Genomic DNA, 9,392 nt, shown 5'->3' with positions numbered 1-9,392 from the left:
GGGGGCTTAGCTGCAGCCCAGTGCTCACCTAAGTTATCAAAATCCTACCGAGTGAAGAGCAAACCTCTCACTCGGGGGCTTAGCTGCAGCCCAGTGCTCGCCTAAGATATAAAAATCCTACCGAGTGAAGAGCAAACCTCTCACTCGGGCGCTTAGCTGCAGCCCAGTGCTCGCCTAAGTTATCAAAATCCTACCGAGTGAAGAGCAAACCTCTCACTCGGGGGCTTAGCTGCAGCCCAACGCTCGCCTAAGTTATCAAAATCCTACCGAGTGAAGAGCAAACCTCTCACTCGGGAGGTTTAGCTGCAGCCCAGCGCTCGCCTAAGTGGATTAAGGAATAAGTCGACTGCAGTGAGCGTCTTGCCTTGAACCTGCAAAAGACATTTCGAGCCGAAAGCAATCATATTCAAATACCAAATTCAAGTTCAGATCGATACCTAAAGGAACCGAAAGTGCTCAGGCGCTAAGCCTGTTAAGGTTTATCGGTTACAACTCCACTTGGCATACCGAGGCAAATTTAAAGCGTCGAGCTTAGAAGAAGTTTTTTACCCCTCCTGTGGAGGGCTAGAAGGTGCAACAAACTCATCAAGATCAATTCCATCTGCGATCCGAGTGGCAGCAGCAAGGAAAGTTTCCATAAAGGACCTGAAGTCGTGTTTCTTGGTGTTGGCCACTCGGAGGGCAGCCAGCTTGTCTTCTCGCGCATCTTTGCAGTGGACTCGGGCCAGACACAGAGCAACATCTGCACCACACCGAGCCGAGGACTTTTTCCACTCCTGCACTCGACCAGGGACAGCGTTCAAACGAGCCATCAGCGACTCGAGGTCGTTCTGGAGTGTCTCCCCGGGCCAGAGCATTGAGTCGATGCGAGATGTGGCGACCTTCAGCCTTGCAAGATAGTCCACGGCAACTGCAACACGGGACTCCAGTCGGAAAACATTCATGGCAACTTCGTCGTTCACCGGAGAATTGACAGGGTCAAGGTTTGGTTCCAGCCGGCTAGTCTCTTCTTCAAAGTTTTGGCAAAATTCTGCAAGGACGATCACCGAGTCAAAGCATGTCAGGATCCCGACTCAATGCCACATCGATCTAGCATGTAACACCTCATATCACTTTGCGGCCTCACGCACGGTATTCCCACGGGTGTCGCCTTACCTTTGCCCGGGACCGTTTGCGCCTTTTGGCACACGTATATGACAGTGTCGCTAGCATCCATATGATAAGGAGCCCGGGCTGACATGGCTAGTCGTAAACCCAAAGTGGCACAGACTTACAGGGACAGGCATCCATGACCCAGCATCGAATGTGTCGGTCATCAGCGAGTGAATCCAGGCTGTAGCACTGGGCTAGCAGGACTCCGGTGAACCGGGCTGTAGCGGGCTAACAGGACTCCGGTATTCATCGCGTGACATTTCCCCGAAGGGACAGACACAGGAACGAAGAAGGACACATGCCGGCCAGCCTAAGTGTTCCGGAGCAGTAGCAAGCTACCATGGCTCGGTGGAAAACACTAGGAGACATTTCCCGGTAAGAGAGGCTACTAAAGATAAACAACTAGATGGTCAGATCCCACACATACCAAGCATTTCAATAGCATACACACAATATGCTCGATATGTGCAAATACAACATGGCATCACAACATGACTCTACGACTCAAGTAATTTATTCAATAGGCTCCGAGGAGCGAGATATTACAAACATGGGTCTCATGACCCAACAATCAGAGCATACAAATCAAAGCACAAGCGGAAGCTATCATGTCTGGGTACAGACATCTATAACTGAAAAAGGCTGAGAAGCCTGACTATCTACCAGATCCTGCCGGGGCACAAGATCGTAGCTGAGGTAACAAGCTAAACGTCGAAGTCCACGCGAAACTACTAGTGAGACCGAAGTCTCTCTGCAAAAACATAAAATAGGCAAACGTGAGTACAAATGTACCCAGCAAGACTTACATCAGAACTAACTACATATGCATCATTATCAACAAAGGGGATGGTGGGGTTTAACTGCAGCAAGCCAGCTTTGACTCGGTGGCTATCCTGAACTACGACTGCAATGTAACTCTTTTGAGGTGGCGCACACGAGTCCACATATTCCCCATAACAATACACCACTATGGATCCGCTCCCGTCTCCCTACGAGAACGCCATCCATAGCACTCATGCTTATCTTGCGTATTTTAGAGTATCCACTTTCACTTGTCTATGAACTGATATAAGCAACCCAGAAGTCCTTTACCGTGGACACGGCTATTCGAATAGATGTTATTAACCCTGCAGGGGTGTACTTCTTCATACATGTTTCCACCACTTAGCGTCTGCACACGACATGTGCTCGGCAGACTTCAAGCGAAAGCCGACGTGGGTGTAGACCACGACCTACCTAAACACTCAAGTCTCTAGTCCAGGTTTATCGCCTATTCGGGTTCCATCCATGAGGAGATCCGGCCGGAGTTTCGCTCACAGCCCCAAACGATGTGAACAGGGTTCCGTGACACCAAACGGGCGCCCGGTATACCCGGCCACGTGCCTACCGCATCACAGCCCACCCCTCCGGTCAGCGCTGTCCACGGCCTCCAGCATACTACAAACACCAGAAACTACTTGCAACTCCTGGACAGAGGACGAGGGTGAATAAGAAGTCGAGCGGGGTCATATTTCAGGGCCCAATGTATGGTAGTAGCTGAATCATGGATCACAAACACAGAACTCAGTTCCTGAGGACGGCTAAAATCAGACAACCCACCATGTACTCCTACATGGCCTCTCACCGCTACCTTTACCAAAACGTGTTCACACACTTAGCTCACACACAATAGGACATGTTCACACACCTCTGATTCATCCCCGATGAATCAGACCTGACTCAACTCTAAGCAGTAGCAGGCATGACAAACAAGCAAGAATGAGTAGGCACAATAGGGCTCAAACAACTCCTACTCATGCTAGTGGGTTTCATCTATTTACTGTGGCAATGACAGGTCATGCAAAGGATAAAGGGGTTCAACTACCGCAACAAGTAACAGATGAATCGTTGTTGTCCTAATGCAGTAAAAGAGAGCAGGAGCGAGAGAGTAGGATTTTATCGGAATGAACAAGGGTGTTTTGCTTGCCTGGCACTTCTGAAGATAACATTGAGTCTTCATCAGTGTCAACGATCACAACGTCGGAACATCGTCTACCGGGAGGGAACAGATACCGGCAACAAAGAAGAACACAATCAATGCAATGCACAAAATGATGCATGCTATGACATGGCAATATGAATGTGTTTTGAGCTAATGCAACTAGCAACAGATTAAATGAAGTTGGTTTGAATACAAGATTCAAATTCAAACTCCATATGTGATTATTCAAATGCCATTAATTAATTTGTGCTAAACAGCAGTTATAAGTTGTTCTAACATGCATGAAAATGGTACAGATGGATTCCTTGAATTTTTCTGATAATCTTTCATATATAAATTATTTAATTTGGAGTTACGGTTGAATTTCTATGATTTATTGAAGTTTAGGGCATTTTCTGGAATTTCCTGAAAAATATTAAATCCAGAAATGATTATGGCGTCAGCACCACGTCACAGTGACGTCAGCAGGATCAACTGGGCGCCCCAGGTCAAACCTGACGTGTGGGGGCCACACGTCAGTGACACAGGAGCTAATCCCGGTCAAACCCAGCGCTGACTGGGGTTTGACCAGGGGTGGGGCCCACTGTCAGTGTCAGCAGGGGGGGGTAATTAGTTTAACTAATTCGATTAGTGCTAATCCTAATTAGCTAACAGGGCTGGGCCCACCTGTCATTTAGTCAGGGGCGTCCAACTGGGGTCAAACTCGCCGGACTTGGTCCACGGCTCGTCGCCGGTGAAGCCCGAGACGGCGGAGGGGGTCGGAATTCCTCCTCCGGCGACCAAATGGCCGGCGGAGGGCAGCTACGTGACGCTGAAGATCCCGCGCGTCGAGTGGTGCGGTCAGTTATGCCGGGGGCGGCCTATATCGACGGCGGCGAGCTCAAAGGCGGCGGCCGGAGTTCGGGCAACCGCGGAGATGGCGCTATAGGGCATGGCAGGGAGCACCCGTGGGTGTTTCGGGTTCGCAGGAGCGCGGTGAGCACGCTGGTGATGCTCGGGCGAGCGGCCGAGCTCACGAGCGCGGAGCTCGTTGACCATGGCGGCGGCGAGCCTCGGCGGAGGTGGGGAAGCTAGCTAGGGGAGGGGAACGACGGCGATTCCAGGGGGAAAATGGAGAGTGGCTCACGTAGGGACTAGCAGAGTCGACGACGAGGTCGGGGAAGTGCTGGAGCCCGCGAATCGACTGCGAAGTCACCGGCGGCCGGAGGTTGAAGATGAGGCCGGGGATGACGTTGCAGGGCTCCCCTGGTCGCATGCGTCAGTGTGTAGCTCCACGGAGTCGTGGTGGAGCTCTTCGCCGTGCTGGTTGGGCGGGTGGTGGCCTATGGCCACGGCTACGGCGACGGCGTGCTCTCGGGGCTCACAGGAAAGAGAGGGGAAGAGGGAGCCAGAGGAGGGGGAGGGGTCCAGAGGGAGAGGGGAAGTGAGAGGGGGGTCGGGGAGGCGCGTGGCGTCACCGGGGCGTCGAGGAGGAAGCAGGAGGTGGCCAGGGGAAGCAGGAGGTGGCCGGGGCAGCGTCGGCGCCCGCCACGCACCTGTTCGTCCTCCTGGCTGAGGAGGAAGATGACAAGGGGGAGGAGGTGGGCTGGGCCGGCCAGATGGACTGGCCAGCTGTTGGGCTGCGGGTGGGCTGCCAGGTAAGCTGAGGTAGGTTCTCTCTCTCTGCTTTTATTTATTGTTTTCTATTTTGTTCTGTTTTGTTTTGGTTTAGTAAAAATACTAAACCATTTTATAAAATCCTGAAAATAATTATGTGGCTAGAACTAAAATATACCAAACCACATAAAATGTTCCAGTAATTATTGGACATATATTATTTATATATAATATATATATCCAATGCAAATAGCTATTTATTTAATTCAAAGGCCCAAAATAATTAACTCTGAGATACCAAAAATATTGTTTTGAGTTCTACCTCTTTGCAATATTTTCAGAGACTAAGAGGAACATTTTCTTGGACTTCTTTGAGGAGATTTTAATGTTGATCATTTTTAGAAGGTTTCTGAGGCTTTGAAAATTCCTCAATTCAAATTTCATTTGAATTAAAACATGATGCTCACATGAGGTCTAGCCTAGTGCATAACAGGGCCAGGGATGTGACAACTCACCCCCACTAAACAAAAATCTCGTCCCGAGATTCAAGCGTAGGGTAGGGTGAAGGGGAAACGCAAACTAGCACAATCTTCACGATCCAGGGTGCACTTCAATTGAACGTTGATTCATTCACCGTCATTGTCTTTAAGTCTTGCCTTGAGAACTCCAACTATCATGACAACGAGAGGAAAGGAAAGACCCTAAAAGAATTGTTCCTCTCGAAGGTCGAACAACTCAGGATTAACCCACGGAAGGAGACATAACAGCATCTCTCGAGCTGAGAGGCGAAGCACACATCCATAGGAATGGAGTGAAGCAGATGACGAAGGTTCACTAGGTAGACCACAATTCCACACCTAAGAGGGTGGTGAACGGTTGTCAACGTAGCGAGGAGTTGAGTTTCCATGATACCATAACGATGCACCTTAGGGAAGGTGACTCGTAGAAATATCCCCTTAAGTGGCAAAAAGACTTACCTTTGATTCATAGATCATTGAAACTCTTTAAACCAGCCTAAGACAATTCTCGAGCGATCGTTTGGAGGGGGTCGGTAGAATGGCATACTCGGACTTGGATGATGTGGATTACCTTGTTGAAGACAACGTAATGGATGAACTTGCTTACCACCGGAAATGGAAGAGACCCATGGTAGAATGGCACATTGGCGGTGCAAGCTGGGAACAAAATGCAAATGCTGGGAATGATTCTGGTAACTGGGGAGAGGCTCATCAATAGAGAGTGAATTCACTGTTTGAAAAGGTCATAGCATTGCCGAGGAAACTGAGAGGAATCCCAGTTAGAGCCGATGATAACACGTAGCGCTTGTACGTGCTCTCAAGAACTTGAGCATTTCCACAATCATCAAGGTTTTATCAACATCCGTGTCAAGGGTGCTGACAACACAACATACTACCATGATGAATAGCGATGGACGATGCAGATGCAAAGGAGGATAACACTTTCTCAGATTTCACCCTTGGCGGGGCCAAGGAAATAAAATCTGGATGATCGACCGAGAGACATTTAGCACTCCGCTTCTAATGTTCTCCTTGACGTGCTAGTGTAACCCATTCATAGATATGGTTTGATAACTAGAACATCAAGTAAAGGTCGGACTTCGGGAGCAACAGAATCCATAAGGAACAGTTACGGAGGTAAATCCTACGAAATCCTTATGGGGAGGTGGCCAACTTCATCAAACAAGATACTACAATAATAGGTCTTCCGGCTGGGTGTGTTGGCCACGACATCCACTTTACCGGTTATCGAGGGACCAATATTATAGTTCTTGGGAAATGTTCCAAACCATCATATCTGCCTGAGATTCAGATCTGGTTGGTGTCAGGATATTCCAGACTCATCGAGTCTAGGAAGAAAAATGAAAGTGTGCAACACAAATCGACGAGATGACGTTGCGAGATTCTCGGGGAATGAACTACGATAGTAAGCTCCAAAACATGAGCTGGTTCTGCTACAACATATGAACACGATGTCCTAGACAAGCATGACCACGTGGTAGTCTTACAATAAAACACTACCGAGTTCAGGTGGAGAACCATCATCGAGGATATGGAAGTCTTTACGCAAGTCCATGGATTAGATCCCAAGCATAGATTTCTTTTCCTTGAACAAGTCAATCATTGGCTTAGTGTGCTAGGGACACATATAGAATGAAGGTTGCAAGCCTCCAGACTACAGAATACTTCACACGTGTGCATGACTGATTTGGGGATGATTCCAAAGGAAACAAAACAATCTTTCTCGAATTCACGGCGGCAACTTTCACCAAATGCACGTGTATAAGAGGAAGTCACTCCTTTCATCAAACAAATACTTCATGAGCTAGCATGAAGAAAATGCTTTCAAAAGTTTCCAACACTAGCTTAATGTTCAACAACATCATGGAGGAGATAAGGATGTTGCCAATGGGCTCAACAACAATTCATCTAGGTTTCCTTTTAAAAGGAATTCCATAGTTAAGTGAACACGGTGATAGCATTGGTCAGATCAAAGATGTAATGGTGTATGCTCGAGGGATCAACCACGAATAAGACAACATTACGAGAATCGTTGGTACTGATTTGATTTGAGATAGCCCACACTCAATCAAAGGATTGATAAGACAATAGGTCCAGCAACTGATCACAGGGACCAATCGATGAAGATATCATCTTTCTTCAACACACACTACACAAGAATATCCCTTTGGGACGAACTAAGTCAGGCAAGCTTTTATCTTCCAACCCTCCAAGTTGTTGTCTAGCTTAACCAACTAGCTCAGGGATATCCAACACAGATTCTTGGAGAAGGGTGGTTCACAAGAAACCAACTTGATCACGAGCTCAACACAGCGGTCAGGTGACAACCTGGTAATACTTCCGAGAAGATCTTCGGAAAATCACGAACCACCGATATGTTACTAAGCTCGAGAACAATCTTACTTTTGAGGGCAAGACGATATGATCAAATGAGTGAGGACTTGACAAGATCCTAACTCATCAATCGAAGGGTGCACCGAAATAAGGACTAGGTAGCACGATCAGTCTTAGAAGGACGATTCAAAAACCAACACGCTAAGAATGAAATTATTGTCCATTAACTACCAAGCAACAAGGTTGCTAGGAGTATTGAATTCACACATCACGATTCACTTGTCGGCATTCCGGTTGCGACAACACGGAACCGAGGGATGAATAATGATGGCGAGAAGTATCACTACATCAAGAATTCACAAGAGCCGGTGCAATCCCCATGAAAATCCTGACATAAAGACGGTAATACTTCAGGGTAGAAGAGAATCAAAAGGTGGGCTGGCATTTTGATCTGCGGAGCACAATTGGTTTGACCCAATCCTAGATATGGAAGAGGTACTGGAGTTTGTTTCTCCTATCATTCTACGATAGAATGGCTTGACGGACAACAAGAGTAATAGGCATCGATAAACGAATGCATGCATACTCTTGACTATCAATTAATAGACGAAGGTCAGTAGACAAGTAAAGAGGGACAACTCAAAGGAACCTATAATTTTTTGAGTTGTGGATGCATAGATTAGTATGTCGAGCGAGATCAACATTTCTTCCAGATAACCCATGCAGAAAGGTTGAGCTGGCAGAGTCACAATATAGCATGGAGAACTCATCGAGAGCGCTCTTGTTGTCATCTTTTGGTTCAGAAGAACTCCTGCCAAGAATGGTTCATGGTAATTGGAAGAAGGATGTACCACGAACCTCGAGAACTATCGCAAAGGTTAATAATATCCTAAAGGAACTAGCAAACACTATCAACATGAAGTAGGTAGAGTGAATCTCGGGTTCAAGAACCCAGGAACAGAATACCTATTACTAAGTAGCATCACGGGATGCTTTCGAGAATGATGGCCAGAATCATCACACTGGGAACACAAATCATGGCTAAATTACTAGATGATCCCCTAAGACACCTAGGGTCATAATAATATCTCCAACATATATGTCAAGGTAACGGAGTACCTCAACTCACTGATTAGTGTGGTTAATCTGGCCCATGGGAACATTGAAACGGGAAGAAAGGATTTGCAAATGCATCAGACTACTTAGAAACCTGGGATGACTCGGACAGCATAACGGCTGTAAATGCTCAGAAAAGATTTGAGACATTCACAAAAATGGTGGCATAACCACTCAGAAGCACAATATCAAGGTTTCGAGATCAACAATTAACATACGGAAGTAGTAGGAACTGAACTGAGACTTAAATCCAACAATCTTATAAGTCTACTGATTAGTAACACGTGATCCTAATAGAAAGAAGAGATAGCCTAGTTCTTAATCCCCGTAGAAGAGAAGATGATGACTCAGATCAGAAGGCCATGAGGTATAAGGAGTATAAAGAGCCTTACGTTCCATCCCACAATCAATTCCCTTATATAACTAAAGAATTTCTAGACTCAACTTCGACCAGTTTGGCTTGGTAATCCTACAGACAGTCAAGCTCTGATACCAACGCTGTCAGGACCCCGACTCAATGCCACATCGATCTAGCATGTAACACCTCATATCACTTTGCGGCCTCACGCACGGTATTCCCACGGGTGTCGCCTTACCTTTGCCCGGGACCGTTTGCGCCTTTTGGCAAACGTATATGACAGTGTCGCTAGCATCCATATGATAAGGAGCCCGGG

This window comes from Triticum dicoccoides, chromosome 7B, assembly GCF_002162155.2.
Source record: "Triticum dicoccoides isolate Atlit2015 ecotype Zavitan chromosome 7B, WEW_v2.0, whole genome shotgun sequence".
NCBI lineage: Eukaryota > Viridiplantae > Streptophyta > Magnoliopsida > Poales > Poaceae > Triticum > Triticum dicoccoides.
The sequence above is the reverse complement of the archived record's forward strand: the minus strand, read 5'-3'. Positions refer to the sequence as shown.